At 42.6% G+C, this 14,199-nt stretch overlaps 1 protein-coding gene across 3 annotated transcripts in view; it reads left to right on the top strand.

Annotated features, from left to right (window-relative positions):
* ADD3 (adducin 3) overlaps nt 1-14,199 on the top strand; it is a 99,587-nt gene that overhangs the window by 29,815 nt on the left and 55,573 nt on the right. For 2 of the 3 annotated variants that reach the window (XM_067000759.1, XM_067000761.1), the window contains exon 2: nt 5,116-5,161. The exons of the other annotated variant lie outside the window; for it this stretch is intronic. The gene's annotated coding sequence lies outside the window, so the exon portion shown is untranslated. The remainder of the gene's footprint in view (nt 1-5,115; nt 5,162-14,199) is intronic. 3 annotated transcript variants of the gene reach the window in all.

The following is a 14,199-nucleotide window of genomic DNA, read 5'->3' as shown; positions in this document are numbered from 1 at the left end:
ACTTTACGTTTAGATCTTCAGCATCAACTAAAAAGGAAGGGAGTGCTCATGTGTTTGTAACTTTAGAGAAGGTAAGCTAAGACCAGAGGCCCTTTTTGGTAGCTTGAGGGTAGCAGTCACTTAGTGCTTCAGGCAGCTCTGAACTAAAACTGGTGAGTCTTGGAAATGTCGAACATCAAGTGTCTTTGATGTTCTCCTTGATGTTCATCCCCCCCACAGGGTATCTACGTTGTGGGTTGCGTGAGCAATGAAGGGTCTGGTGGAGGCTGAGGGAGCAGCATGCTGGCAATGGAAGGGGTTTTCTGTAATTCCCAGGGACTCTGTAATCCTTACTCCATCTATTACAGTCACAATACAGGTCTGGGTTTTGTGTTTTAGGCCTTCTCTGAAGGCTAAAGTTGATACTATAACTGAAAAGAATAGGGAGCATTCCCTTCCCCAGCTGTGAGCTGGAACTGTCGTAACTGCTTAAAGAAGGCCACGCTTGGTGTTTCGCGTGGAGATGTCTTCCCTGGCCCTGTGGGCCTCCGGGGATGCCAGAGCCATATCCCTTCCTCCTTTCTGAGAAGCATGGAGCATTTTTTTCCATGATCTGTTTAGTTCAAACTGGGACATTCCAAAATTTCCAATCTTGCCATTCCAAGAGTGGATTCCTTGAATACTGGTGTAATAATCCCTCTGCCATAGATCGTCAACAACCTCCTACACAAGCAAATTCTTCTAACATCTCTGTCTGAAGTTAAGGCATTTGTCTGTCTTCCTACCATCCAAACTTCTTGAGTTTACTTGTCTGGCGCACTAAAAACATCAAGCTTTCTGTCTTTCATGGGTTTTGTTTGTTTTGTTTTTTCCTTCTGAAAATAATTTGGGCTCTTTGTAGCACATTTTGTTTTTGTTCTGTTTTTATGACTTGTTCCACTTGCTTTCCTTCAGCTGCAGTGGAGAGAATTAAATTCAGTTGTAGCCCTGATTAAAATCTTCATTTAATTGAGTTGCAAATTTGTGATGACAGATATTTGTCAGGGTGCTGATGATTAGTACCTCTTTGCATTCCTGGTACCTTTCTGAATTCTGATGATACTCTCTGGTTTTATCACTGCTGATGTTCATTTCTTCCCTTTTTCTCTCTTCCCTGCATGAAGCTCAGCACAGGGCGTTAATTGCTTTTTCTGTGATAGAGTGACTTGTTAATTAGCTGTCAAGAAAATCTAGTCCCTTTGTGAGGTCTGTCTTGCACTTCCCTTGGAGTGTCTCTGATGCTTGCTATCATCACACAGAGTCTGAAGGCCAGTAGATCTCTAGTACTGGAAGTGCCATTGCACATTTCCATATGCTTTTTTTTGGCTTCCTTCAGGGATGATTTGTAGTGGTGATAAGCTTGACTGAAATAACTGTGAACTGAGAAGTTGTAGAGGAAATCTATTCATTAGACTAACATCGGAGATACTGTACAGGGTGCAAGGGGTATACTACCATTAGTGCTTTTTTCATCTACTGTTCAAGTAATAACCCAGGTTTTCATGGCAAAGCTCCTCACTGGCACTGCCCGCCTTGCTGTTGGGGAATGCTGCAGGACTGAGTCTTTTTACTGATATTATAGTTGAGGTTTGGGATTTCTGATTGAGAGAGGTATATTTTGGTGAAATCCAACAAAGGAGTAGAAATTGTATTAAAAAAAATCATTAGGCAAAGATGCTTAATAATACCACATAAGTTCTCTCTCTAACCTTCTAGAAGTATATTCATGTATACCTCTCAGTTGCTGAGCTTTAGTAAAGAAATCTCATGGCCCTGATAATGATTGTACACCACTTCTGTATCCTATTATGTCATCTATTTTGTATGCTGAGAGCTGAGAGTGGAAAAGATGGAAACATGGTTAGATTGTCAGTTGTTTCCAATGAAGAAATCTCTGTTTGGTGGAACTGTTTGCATTCCTGTGGTCAGTGGTATAAGGAAATACCATGTTATGAAAAATTCCCAATTGTTTCCTTAAGGGCTCTTTTAGAGTTGCACAATCTTTTGATGGTTTTGTTTGTTATTTAAAAAAAAAAGAAAAAGAAAAAGTTGCCAGCTCTTCGGTTCAGAACTCAAAATTCTCTTAAATATTTACTAGGGCTTTGCTTTCTACACTCAAGGTTTGGATTCAAACCAGAAGTGTATTTTCTTAATATACGCTGATCAACCATTATAATGTGAGTAGTTGAAGATTATATTTTCATTCCAGAGGGTGTTTCTTTGGGATATCCCATCAGTTCCTTGACTATCCATCATTGTGATTACTCATACTTTCTGGATGCAGCTCTAAAACATTACTACTTTCTCTGAGTGAGCGGGGGAAAGCTCTCAAATAACCAAGTGGCTTTCACTTTAATTCTCGAGAAAAGAAATGGCATCTTTGACACACAAATCCATTTGTCTTGCAGGCTGAAGGCTTCTAACATTTAATTTGTACTTGTGTTTTCAATATCCTGTTAGGATTTGTGTAATATGTCTAATTTTTGACATATGCATTCATTCAGATGTATTCCAAATTTCTGAAGCTGCTCATGTTCAATATTTGTCTTACCGCTGTCATATCTTGAGTTAAAATCAATCTCTCTTCCTAGCCCATTCATCCAAGAATGTCTTCATTTTCCCTGAATTGAGAGCTGGCTTTGAGATGATGTTTACTGTGTGACTCTTAGTCCTTTTTCAGATTTTTTTTTCCCCTCATTCTTGATATGATCTACATCCTTTGGTATTAGTTGTGCAATTTCATTTTGGCTGTAGAGGCATTTAATTAATGTTTATTCTAGTGAAGAAAGCTTCATGCATGTCCTAAGCAGTGCTAAGCTCGGCGAAGCCAACTGCTGGGCAGTGCCTACACCAGAGGATTTCTCAGCCGCGCTGGAGGAGTGGTAGGGTGGGGTGAGAAGACCCCGATGGATTAAGCAGAGTGAATGAGGACATGACACCAATGTTTTGGTAGTCTTACGGTTGTTGAGGGTTTTCTTTGTTTGATTATGGGAATTTTAAACTGGGGAGAGGGGGAGAGATTATGAAAATGCGTGCAGCGCTACTGAGCAGGGATGTGAAGGAGGAGAAGAAAGGGCTGGTAGCAAAGAGGTGGTGACAAGCAGCAGGAAAAGCATCTGCTCAGGGGCCTGTGACGTTTCTAGCCTAATGGCTCCTGGCTCCAGCTGCCTTCCTCCCTGCTCCCCTCTGCTGACCGCTGTAGGGTCTCTGGCCTCCAAGGTGGGGGCACAGCCTGGCCACTGCTTGCCAGGGCTCACACTGGCCCCGTGGTGGGTGCCGTGGGCTCCAGGGTGCTAAAACATGCTGATCACCACCGTAAGGGCCACTGGGCCCTGGGCTGATGGAGCTGACGAGGGCACTGAGGTCTAACAGAGCAGCTGCCAGCCTGCGACGTGACATCTCCTCTCGCTGGTGACAGCTACGCTTAAAATAACCGATCAGGAGCTCGCATAGAAATAGCATTCCCTTATCTCCTGCAGCGTGAAGTAGGTGAAAAATAAACCGTACTCATGCCAAGAATAAATGGCCACGTTCAAGTGTCTAAATTCCTGCTGCTGTGGAGTGCTCCGGCTGTAACATGGTGCTTTTTGGTGCCAGCCCGTGTCCCCTGCCCTCCCCAGCCGCTGCCATGGGTCTCTGGGTGTGCTCGGTGAGGAGCAAACATGCCCCAGGCCTGCCCCCAGCTCGTGCCTCTGCTGGCCTTGAAGGCAGGGGAACTCCGGTGGTGGCTGCTTACCTGGGGTAATGCTGAGTGCCAGCACGTCCTTCGTTCCCGAGTGCAAACTGGCTGAAAACAATGCCAGATATTTTTTTTTTCAGTGTTTATTTTCAAGTGAGCAAGGAACTGGCTTTCTCTAACGCAGTAATTTAGGGAAAGTAGACTGTGAATATCTTGTGACAGCAGTGTCATACATTAGTTTTGTATCATTCTACTTTCTTTTCATGCACATTGTTTTTTTTTTTGGAAGTCAGTTCTTTGCAGCTAAAACCAAGACAGCACTGAACAATCCGGACTTCAGTAATGGAGAAAGGGCTGACCAGCCTGCTGAAGTGTTGAAACTGTTAAAGTACTTGTACATACTCAAAAGAGCAAACCTGTAATGCCTGAGGATACTGTGTTCAAGTCCTGGAGGAGTAACAAAGCAAAGCTGGTGATAGTTAAATTTGTTTCAATTGAATAAATACAAATGATTAGCTGGTTAGAAAGAAGCACTATGCCTGCTGGTAGACTGAATTCAATGTCACAAGGCATAAAATGTCTAATATGCAATGTGTTGATCTTTTTAATTAAAAATAAATAAATAAAAGCACGTGTTTTGTATGCACGTATGAAATCAAGGAGCCTGGCCCCCGTCCACCAGGAAATAATTGCTTTTCCTTACAGGAGTGGTTAAGGGAAAAGGGAAGGTGATGGAAATAGATTTTGTTGGGTTTGACTGGAGACAGTTTATGCTCAAAGACTGAGAAGACAAAAGATGCTAGAAGCAAACAATTGCTGTTTTATTTACTCGTTTTACTTTCATGTTAAAAGATGAAGGCGAGAGGAAAGCCCATAGCTGCTTGGTGGTGGGAAGGGGTCGGGGAAAGGCGGTGGTTGCCGCGTGAACTTTGCACGCCAGCAGCTATGAAGCTGCCGGCCTTCAAAGAGAGGAATTGTGTTCCCGACTGTGCTCCCCTTTCTCCTGCTCCCCACCCTGGTCAGGGTCTGCCCACCCGGCAGCACAGCAGGCATTTGACTGCTCTGAAGTTCAGCTTCTGCTGGCCTAGGAGAGGAATTATGGAATATGGGGGTTATTTTACAAAATTCAGCAGGTAGCTGGGTTTTATTTCTGTTTGTAGCCTGCTGTGCATGAGGCACACGGCTGGGTTCCCCACCCAGGCGCTCTTAAATGAGACTTCCCTGTGCTGAGATTTATTATTTTAATGAAGAATGCGTTGTATGGTATCAAAGTAAAACATAATTAAATTAAATATTCTGAAAAAGAGTTCAAGAAACCTAATGTTGTGTTAATGATTTGTAAAGTTTTAAGGGTACAGCATATTCCAGTAACACTGAAAAGCCTACCACAAGTCATTAATCTTTCTTCTGCTTTACAGGTCAGCTGCATAAATAGAGCAAGGAGAGCTGTGGAAAAAAATCGAGGTACCCAAAACATTTTATTACGTGGATTTTTGGCTGTGTTCTTGCTGGTCATTTAGTGTAATGATTTTAATTGGGGGGTGGGGGACAACTGAATTAGTGAACTGCCACTTTAAAGTGGCTTTATTGAAGCAATTGTGGTTTTTATCTGTGCTTTTTAATCTCACTAAGGTTGTGTAAAATACTTTTGTGGGGAGAAGCTGTGCATTAGCTTTGGGATGAGTGCTGGAGCCTGCACAGCACCGCCTAACCCTTGCTTTAAGGGCGCACAGAGCTTCCCATGTGCATGGGCAGTGGGGTGGCCTCCAGCTGGGTGCTGCCCACCGGTCAGACTATCCCAGCTGAGCAAAGGCAGTGATTGCAGCTTGGCCCCTCGTCACAGTAATTAACAAAATTCAGCACGTTATTTAACTGTTACTTGTACGATTCCTAAAGCTGCAAAAGGAGGAGTATGAAGTCTGCAAAAGCTGAGCAGTAGCTGATATTTTACAAGTTAGGAACTCTTCAGTTTTTATACCTTTTCCAGACACTTCTATTTTGAATTACAAGTGTTACTGTGGTATGGCTAGGATATACAATATTGTGTTCCTCGCTTTCGTAATAATAGGCAGCAAACATTCTCACAATGCTTTATACATTTCCTTTTTTTTTTTTTTTAGTTGGAGAAAGTTTATCTCCTTTATTTGTCATGATTTCGGGGAGAGAGGGGAGCAGATAAGTAGATAGAGCCATAGCAGACGTTAGTTATTGAATTTCATCTTCCTAAGTAAATTCATGTGCATAAAGAAGAAACTGGAGAGGAAAGAGTACAACAAAGTTATTTGTACCCATTGATTATATGTTTAGTTGGAACATAAATTCTTCGACATTAACTAAGAGATTACTGCATACTTCCATGGTCTTCAAACTGAATGGTGCTGAGATACAAAGCTGCCTTCTTCCCATATGAATACATGAAATTGCTACTTATGAGTGCTGTTGTAGTGAGCTCTGCAGCCTTCTGCCCTGTGCAGGAGTTTATGCTAGGTTAATGTATTTTTAGCTGTGTAGGTTGTTCATACGCCACATACAAAAGCAGTCTGATACAGACAAGAATACAGTTCGTACAGAAGTAATCTCTCAAATTTCTACTTCTAATACAGCTTTTAGAGAATGATTACATCAAGCGTTTGTTTTGGCTTTGTGATTGGGGAAAAAAATAACGTGTGTTTTCCTTTTGAGTGGTGTCTGCAGAGGGTGGGAAGCTGAGAGAAGGGCAGAGCAGCCTACAGGGCTGGTAAAAATGAAAGGTGTCCAGTTCTTGGCCTGCCAGTGGGTCATTACACTTACATGGCAGGCGGTGCAAAATTGCTCTGCGTAGTTGCTTGCACAGAACTGGCAACACAGAGAAATCCTGTCCCAGAGCAGCGAAGCAGTGGCATTGTCATCAGCGTGTTCATTGGGGGTACCTTTTATTTCAACAAATGGAGTGACTCCTTAGTCCCTCAAGTCCCTCAGCTTTGCTCTCTTCCACCTTTTAAGTGAGGCCTTCTATGGTTCCTGGGGTGTTCAAAGCGCCAGCAGTTCCCAGGGGCTCAGCAGGCTGTCTGTCTGTCTGTGCTGTAGGTGCTGTGCTCCCCAGCGCAGGCGCCCCCAGGCTCCCGGTAAGACAGGAGCTGGCAGAAAGCACGGGAAGGAATTTGTGTGCGACTGGAAAAGAGATACAGGCGAGCCTCAGACGTTTTTATCTGGCGTCTCCATGCTGAAGGAGAGGTTTCTATCTCCTTGCCCAATTTAGACGAGATTTTTTTCCAGACGTCGTCTTGCTCCTGACTGTGCAAAACCTGTCAGATCCTTTTCCTGACACTTTCTCCTCCGTCAGTCTCTCTAAAAGACTTCAAAAGAGATTTTCCCTATTGCAAAAGGAACCAGACGTGGCCTTTCTTTACTAGCCCTGCATTCGAAGCATTGATAAGTAACATGTGGCTGGCTCCAGGCTGCAGACTTTCCCAGCAGTTTAAGGAAACACTGCTAATCGCTCGGTTTTAAAGGAAACTATAGGATCCTTCTCCCTTCTCTGCTGTTGTTCATTTGTGTAACATATCCCAGGAGTTATTATTCCCTTCTGTCTGAAGCTGTCAGGATTCACCACTGTCTTTGTGATTGCTGAAAAATAACAAATATTTTTCATTTTTCCATGTGTGGTGAGATTCTTTATTGATAACCTGTGTCACAGCGCGTAAGCTTTGATTTTTTCCATAATGCCTTTTGGATGGTCGCTGTTTGGAGCATTTATTTCAGGAGTGCCCTAGCAGAAAGAAAAATATTATTTTTAAAACTAGAGACTGAGCAAGAGGAGCTTGGAATCCGAATGCACTGTCTTCAGTAATTGTTTAAACCTGTCATGCTGTTTGGCAAAGGTCTGAACCAAGCGGTCCTTTCCATAAAATGGAGCTGGGGCTGCTGCTTCAAAGAGAGGGGATGCCTGAGGACAGCCTCTGATCCTTTTAATAAGAGCAGGGCTCACTTGAAAGGCAAGGCGGCAGGTGCAGGAAGAATGTAACCTGGGGGGCTTACGGGTTTGCTCAATAACTCCAGGCTGGTGCACCGCCTTGTAACAGTAGGAGAACACAGCAAAGCTACAGCTTCTTATTTGCTGCTTTGTCTGGGGATCGAGCTAAAAGCGAATGGTACAAAAATACAGTCGGATGGAAGATAAATGTAAATCTGTGTTCAAATTTCTTGCCTAAATTGCTTAAAAAAAAAAAAAAAGAAAACAAAGTTCAGCCTGGCCGTGAAGTACGGAGAGGCCGGCAGCATTCCTCCATTCCCTAGAAGCATTTAACCTGGTTAGATGGAAGTGGGAGTTGATCCTTAGCTTTTGGGCCAGCTGTGTCCCCTCACCTCTGCCTGCATGGTTCATGTGAGGAGGTGCAGATGCTTGTGAAAATGTGGGGGGTTTTATGCTTTTTGAGTAGGTAATGTCTCTCTCATATGAAGCGTGTTTCTAGGCCCTAATTGGCATTGCTAGTTTTGCTAGAAATTAAAGCTCTAAAATCACCTTACACCTAGCACTGAGGAAGAGGTCAATGCAGGGCAGGCTAGGACAACTACCAAAATATTTTTGTTTATTACCGAAGTTGGAGCCGATCAATTTTTTTTGGCTCTAACCTCCATAAGCGTCAGTCCGTCGTTTCCCAGTTTCACTCACACGGTCCGGGCCCAGTCTGCAGGGTGACCGTGACGGTGTGGGTGAAGGTCATGCCTCTAACCCGGCCTCTGTGGGCTTTGTGCTGTTGAGCCCTGGGCCTTCAGAGCCCACACAGGGACTAGATGTTGCTCGTGGGGTTATTTTAAGCATGTACTTGAGTGCTTTTTTTCACCCAACACATCTTTCGACACGTCTGTCTTTCACATTGGAAAGCGTACATCTCCATTTTCCTACCAGCCCTCACCCTTCCATGCCAGCGATTGTGATGACCATTGACTCAAAATCCATTTAACCTCACCCCTTTCCAGGCTCAAGCAATGGAAACTGCTTAGTAAGTGTTTACTCCTGGATATGTGCCATTTCAGGCCAACGTGAAAAGCTTGATCGCCACCTTCTATCAGTTCCCAGCCGTGCTGTAGGATCTCAGAGGCGTGGGGTCCTCCTGCTCAACGTGACTTTCTTGTCCCTGCTGAGCACTGTGCACAGGGTGAGCCTCCTTGGTTTGGGCAGTTTTGTCATCTGGGCTATTTCCCAGGTAGGGCTCTTCAGACAGCAGTGACTCGATACTCATATCTGCGTGAATAATGAAGCAGGATATGGGATACAAGGGTAGTTCTGCCTTAAATGACCCTTCCCAATAAATATTTGTGAAAATAAGCTAGTCTTGCAGTCCATTAACAAAAACAAAACTAAACACACAGTTGGGCTTGCGCACATAACATAGAATAATGTTGTAATCCGATGTCTTGTTCTCTGCCATGAATCAATTTGAAGGTTTTTTTTTCCCTTAGCATGAGAGGTTTCAGAGCAGGAAAGTCTTTGAGTTAACCTTCTCACTAAATATTTGTAGTTGCTGACATTAATATTTGCTCATACTGTGTCTGCAGTCTGCATTTTTTTCCACTTAGAATGGAAAAAGAGATCTGTAGGCAGTGTGAAGACAACCGTATTTTCTGTACTTCTCTGGAACTGGAGTTCCTCACTTGTTGGACTGCTTTCCCGTTCAGCTGAAGAAACGTTTTGGGGCTCGGTCCCTGTTGCTTGGCTGGTGGCAGCAGCCACGTGCTGTGCTGGACGTGGTGATGGTGCTGTACCTCCTCCACCTCTCCAGCCCTCCCCGCTGGTGGCAGCGCTCGCGCTGAACTCAGCTGTTCCCTCTGACCGCTTGCATCAAAGCACTGGAGCTCTGCCCAGATACTCGTAAACAAATGAAACGCGGTGTGGGATATATATTGTGCAAGCTAAAGTAATCAAAGAGAATATAAAAAAGACAAAGGGAGATCCTGTTCGACAGTTCTGCAGTTGTTGCCTTTCTCATGAAAAAGCACTTCTTTTGTATGTAGTTCCTGTTGCTTTATTACACGTATGAAAGGGTTGTGTGGTTTAGGTTTTTGAGAAACATCAATTTCAACAGGGATTGCCACTTGAAAAATAGGACCTGGTTCTTTCTTCAGCACCAAGCTGAAGATTTTCTGTCTTAAGAGATCCAATGTCAAAGTTGTTCTGGCAAGACTTGGCTAAACTTAACCCCTTCTCACCGTGATGGAAAACTGCAAGAGAAGAGCTTTAACAGTGCAGGCTGAGGAAGCTTTTAAAGTACAAGAGGAGAAAGCGTCATCCCAGGGTACTTGCAGGATTGCTGCTGTGTCTGTGATCCATGGTTGTGAGGAAGACAACCAAATTCATTCAGCTTTCTAAAGTCTTAGTAGCTGATCTAGGGTTTGTGCAGGAATTCTGTAGATAGTATTCCTGTTGTGGAATTAGGAAAAAAGACACTACATCTTTCAAAGGCATTATTTTCAGTAAGTTAAAATCCTGAACCATGGGCACTGCCCTTTTTTTCCACGAGTTACCTGGAAGGTGTTGAAGAGCGTTGGATGGCTCACGGCTCTTTTCCCATTCCCTTTCCTATGCCCCTGTCTTGGAAACAGTTTTCTGGCAGCTGATAAGTTTCTATATCTCATTCCCTGTCAAATTCTTTGGGCCGTGCGATAAAGCAGTTTCATGCTAGGCGGGAAGAGGAAGAAGACAGCATGAATGGAAAGTCTCCGATTGCACTGGGATCGGGGAAGCTTGGCTGTCATTTCCAGAGGGAATTGCAGGGAGGGAATGCAGCCGAGCAGTGGGAGGGAAGCAGTGGAGCTTTGGATTGCACCAGACGACGACAACAACAACAAAAAAAAAAAACTTGAACAAACTTGTTCGTTTTCAGCTTTTTCAGTTGACAAGAGCAGGCTGTTAAAAGCTAGTAGTACAGACTGTGTTATCTTATCCTGTTAATGATGAATTAATGAAGACCAGCTCTGGAAAAATAAGTTGATATAATTACTAGCTTGTGACATGCTGGTCAGATTTTCAGCTATTTCTATGTGATGCTGGAATTAAAGCTGAAAGTTTTCATTCAGCTTTGCAGACTGGCATACATTAAATCAATAGGCTTATAACTACAAAAGGACAGATCTAGTTTAAAATTAAATACTGTTTCCAATAGGCAAAATCATTCCATTTTGCTAGCATTAAAACTATTAATGAAATTTAAACGTCACCCTATCTCAGCTGCACCATACTTACTTTTTAAAATACTCCTTAGTTCAGGAGCAAGCCTGTACTTGATAACTTAAAAATACCATATCTTTATGAGCATAAAAAAATGTTCCTAGATATGTATCAGCTCATCACTGTGACTTAAAGTGGGGTTGTTTTTTAGCAACCCAGTCTGGTTTGGCTTTATTCATAAGCTGAGTGGAATGAATGAAGAATGAGTGTTTAAAAGTTGAACTTTTTCCAAAATAATTATAAGCCTTAAAACTTCCATCCACTCAATACTGATTTAATAATTTCAACAACAGCCTGTCTTTTTAGGATTATTCTTTTCCCGTTGTGCATTGGACTGTATATAGTAATGCTGACCTTCTTAGCAAATGTTGATATTTAGAAAGTCAGTTTAATAAACACTCTGCTTTTTGTTGCGCCTCAGCTGAAGCTGGATTTACTTCCTAACAGCTCAGTTGTAACAACAGGAGGGCTCTGTCATTCTGCTAACGAGCAGTCACTCTTCACAGAGAACATCTTGCATTTAACTTTGTTAAATGTGGACTGAGTTTTAAGACTTGGTTTAGCGTGTACCCTGGCGTATCAGGGTAAAACAGTGCCAGTCGAGTGGTTTGCGGCTGAGGCTCTCTTAATTCTGCTCCTAAAGGGCCTGTGCTGTTAGCTGAGTTTTTCCAAAGCTGTAGCCTCTGCTTGCTATCAGCACAGGGTGCTAGGAAACGTGATTTGTCTTGTGTTATCTTTAAGCTGATGAGAGTCTTGGTGAAGAGGGGATGGGGGGAAAAATATCTCTGATGTAGGGTGAGTGCAAGTGCGCTTATTTTATGCTCAATCTGTGTTTGGGAATCATTTTCAGTGGTCAACAGTTGCTGCTATTGCCTGGTGTCAACACCTCTGTATGGAGAAGCAAGCACAGGGTTACACATCAACCCATTCAGATTGAGGTTTATTTATGTGGCTGTTTGGAGTTAACTGTAATTAGAACTTTCGATTTTAAGTAAAACTTATCCATGCTTCTGAATTAATGTTAGCATAAAATTGATGAATTGTGATTGCTGTATCAAATCTGTTTGTTCTGAGCTTATGTCCGTCCTTAACTGTAAGGATGTCATTATACTTGCTGTAGACTGTAAATTACAATTGAGTTAGTTCTTCTAAGCTAAAGCAGTCCAAGATCCCGAATGTAATTACTGAGCAGCAAAACAAACCCCTTTGTTTACATTGTTTGCATTCTTTGAATGTGATCCTTAAAATTAAAAAAAAAAAAGCATAAAAAAAAGTCAAAATCACAAGAGTTACAAGCCTGTATATAACAGTGAATAAATTACCTTGATATTAGGAGCATGAGTATGCTTCTGTGAAGGGGCAGAAGGAAGTAAGTTTATGAATGCTCTCAAAGGAAGAAGCCTGTTGATACCAGTCTCAAGCTTGCAGGAGGAAGTAGCTTCAGAAAATATCAGTGTTGCTTTCAGTACGTTGGTAACTGGACTCTAGTATAGCAAATTCCATCGGCAGTTCCCATGTCAGCCTCCCGCCTCTGCTAGTTGAAGCCTTTTCAAGACATTTCCATGTCTGACGCAAACACCGGTGTACCCATTACAGGCTTTCCAGAGTAAAACCCAAGATCAAGAGTTGGTAAGATGTAAGGTGAAGATTTTTTTTTCTAATTGTGCATAGCTTTGAGACTTTCACAGCGTGAGTACGATAGGGCCCTGTAGTTAATTAGAACATTGCAAGCACTTTGTGGATAGACCTATCAATACAAACAGGTGAATGCAATGCTAATATTTTTAGTAGACAGAAGTAATCTGTGGGAGAAATAAGGCTGGAAATCTTATACTTTCAGCTTATCAGTGTTGTTTTTAATTTTATTTCTTTAACCTGCCATTTCCAGTAAGCTTTTAAAGTCAATACTAACTTCCTGTGGCTTTTTTAGGACTATAAACTGTACATTAAGGTATTTTCATGAATTTATTTGATCATGATCTTGGTAGTTCTTGTAAAAATGACCTTCTCTTCTTTGAAGTGAGTACAACAGCAATAGTTCATCCAGTACAGCAAGGCAGAGAAAAACATTTAATATGTCCTTTTTGTCAGTGGTAGTTTCATCCTTCAGTGATCACGTTTAAATTCCACATCTGATAATTAGTTTACTTATCCCTAAACACTTGGATTACTGCAAAAGCACCTTCATCAGGGTATCTCGCTTAGTCCCTGGTCATTGGGGTTGAGCTTATAATTTACAGAAGCACAGCTGGAATCGTGTAATGATGATCACTTTAAATTAGTACTTGCAATCAGTGTGGCAAGGGTAAAGAGGTGCTGAACTGAAGTGGAGCTTTGAAAATTGGATAGTTCTAGTAGTAGACAGGTTTAGTTATTTCTTGCAGACACTCAAACTGTGGCTGAAGTGGCTCCCTGCACACTTGTGTTCCTTACCATGTACGCGCCAGTGCTTCTGCTTTCCATGTAAGCAGTTGCAATTAAGATATGTAATCGGGACAAATAATTTAAGTAGAAGCAGGGTAACTGGCAAGTCACAGCCAAATCAAAGACAAGTCAGGCTGCAGAGGGTGAGTTGGTTATCAGGTGTTCTTGGGAGAAGGAAGACCTGTGGCTGCTATGATCCTAGACCTCAGGAGGCAACTCAGCAGATCTTTTTGAAGGTCTGGGAAGGAGCCAGGGACGAGCAGTACGGGTAGGACAGAGTTTCAAAAGCCAAATGTATACTGACCGGAGGCAGGAGCCCTTGGGGAAGTGGTCTGAGGTGTTCCCAGGATCGTGTATGAGCTATTGCTGAGGCAGAGACAACTTTGGTGTGTGATTGTGAAAAAGCATGGAGAAAAGAGGCTTTTGTTCAATTATGAATAGGAGGAAAAACGTTTTCAATCAAAAGATCTGAAAAGGAAGGACGACTTCATGCTAAACCAACAGGGAACCAGCAAAAGGTACTTGACATTTTAGAAGCTCATGGACAAGTTTTCAAACTTAAGGGGGAGAGGAAGCCAGCTGTTGGTGAAGACAGCTTGGCATGTCCTGCCTTCTAGGAGTGAAATTGGGAATAATCTTCCAACAATAAAGGTACAGATTAGCAAAAAAATCAGCTCAGGTGGGATAAAGAGTAAGCGAGATGAAGGGTAGAGAAGAGTCTGAAGACAGACCAAATATATGCCTGCTCCCACCTGAAGGTTTTACAAAATGCCAGCGGGAAGAAATAATTAAAAATGGTGATGTGTGTCTTTTAGTGAGGCTGTAGATGTGTCACAACTTGATGGTCGGAAGAAATCCCATAATTGCAAGG

This window comes from Anser cygnoides, chromosome 7 (assembly GCF_040182565.1).
Source record: "Anser cygnoides isolate HZ-2024a breed goose chromosome 7, Taihu_goose_T2T_genome, whole genome shotgun sequence".
In the NCBI taxonomy this organism is placed as follows: domain Eukaryota; kingdom Metazoa; phylum Chordata; class Aves; order Anseriformes; family Anatidae; genus Anser; species Anser cygnoides.
This window is presented reverse-complemented; position numbering and strand designations above follow the sequence as displayed.